Genomic DNA, 1,829 nt, shown 5'->3' on the forward strand with positions numbered 1-1,829 from the left:
TCGGGAAGGTTAAACTATCTCATTTTAATTAAAGGTCCTGGTTTGATGCCCACATATGCATTTAATTTTCTGATTTATTCCATGTAAGCCCGGAGGATAGTTGCAGGAAATATTTTAGCAAGGTATCATGCAGACACTCAGAGAATTTTTGAAATGAATGTAATACCCATGGGTTTACTCTTGGGGTGGGGGCACTTTGGGCAAAGTTATCCTTAGTATTACCATCATCATTTTAAGTGAGAACTTAGTCCACCCCAGCTAAAATGAGAAACTGAATTATGGAGATGGTTGTTATAAAGATAATTTTTCTGTAAACAGATTTATTAACTCTCATTTAGTGACATTTTAAGCATGTACAGCCTTAGCAAGTGTCAGTTTAGCCTAAATTAGCCTCCTGGAGCCTAAAGATTTCTCTGTGGTTTGGCACACAAGTATTGCCACATACAGCACCTGAATGAACCAGTGTTCTATTGGGAGCACTTCTTTGGTGGGAAAGGAACTGCAGGCCCATAAAATAGTATTACTGAGCAAGGTAAAGTATCTGAGGTTAAAATATTTCTAGGTGGGATGGGTTTTTAGGGAAGGCACCTGCAAGGTATTAGGTAACAAAGTATCTAGTCATTTAACACATATCTACTGAGAATTGACTATATGCTACAGATCTTGGGTGGGTAATGGACATACAGTTATGGAGAGGAAATGCTCCCCACTTATTTTTTTTCCTTTTTAACATCTATGAGACCAAGCATCCCTGGCTGCAACAGGAGTCAAGCAGACAGGTACATTTAAGAAACAATTTTATTTTAAGCAGGGGGACCAACAGCACAACCTTTATATTCTATACTGTAGTTAAAATCCTCTTGTTTCCTATGTTTAATGAATGTTTGGTATGTTGATATCCAAAGGTAGAAGGAATATATATATATACAAAAACTCAGAGAGGCTAGAAAAACTGGATAGTGCTCTCAGAACAAGAAACCCCATTAGTGTATCTAAGTCTAAGTATGTCTTGCTTGGGGATCTGGAATAAAATTCTGGAGCCTGAAGAGAAGTTTGAGGTCATCTAGTATAGTCACTCATGATAGCTTGATTATATATTGTCTTTTGATCTTTCCTGTAATGAAAAATTTCACCCCAAAGTCTCTGTTTCTTTTAACAGTTCTAATGAAGTCCTATATGAAGAAATGATTTCCATCTCTTTTTTTTTTCAGCATTGGCTCTAATTCTGCTACACCAGGACAATAAAAGACTTCACTAAAATAATCTGCCACACAGGCAGAGGGGGAGTGGCAGGGGGAGGTATGCTGGGGGTTTTGGTGGTGGAACATGTGCACTGGTGAAGGGATGAGTGTTTGAGCATAGTATGACTGAGACTCGATCGTAAAAGCCCTGTAACTGTTCTCACGGTGACTCAATTAAAAAATAAATTAAAAAAATAAAAAACTTCACTAGTGGTTAACAGTCCCTAACCACTGATCTCATCATCCTTTTGAGGACCATCTTCTGAAGGACACAACTCAGAGTCCAGTCAGGCAAGTCAAACATGTAGCCAATACTTGTACTTCACGCTTTAATAGCCTATACTCTCACTAAACATCAGTTTTATATAAGCTCTCAATCATATTTCAGAGGGGAATTTGAAGGGGAGGTCAACTATTTGAGAGCTCATATACGAAGGATTTAATTTTCTGCAAACCTCCCAGTAAACTTCCTTTCCCATCCACTGCATCTCCCTTATATCATGCCACTGTTGTACGGCCTTGAATTGTCAGCACACCTGTACCTATTTAATGACTATGCCTAAACCTCAGTGCCAGATGGAAAGAAAG

At 38.4% G+C, this 1,829-nt stretch overlaps 1 non-coding gene across 1 annotated transcript; it reads right to left on the minus strand.

The window, feature by feature from the left end:
• Positions 1–731: 731 nt before the first annotated feature.
• Positions 732–862, minus strand: LOC129402944 (small nucleolar RNA SNORA63). Its single transcript, XR_008628958.1, has one exon. It is a non-coding gene; the product is annotated as a small nucleolar RNA SNORA63 (small nucleolar RNA).
• Between the last annotated feature and the right edge of the window lie 967 nt (positions 863–1,829).

The sequence above is a fragment of the Sorex araneus genome, chromosome 2, assembly GCF_027595985.1.
Source record: "Sorex araneus isolate mSorAra2 chromosome 2, mSorAra2.pri, whole genome shotgun sequence".
NCBI lineage: Eukaryota > Metazoa > Chordata > Mammalia > Eulipotyphla > Soricidae > Sorex > Sorex araneus.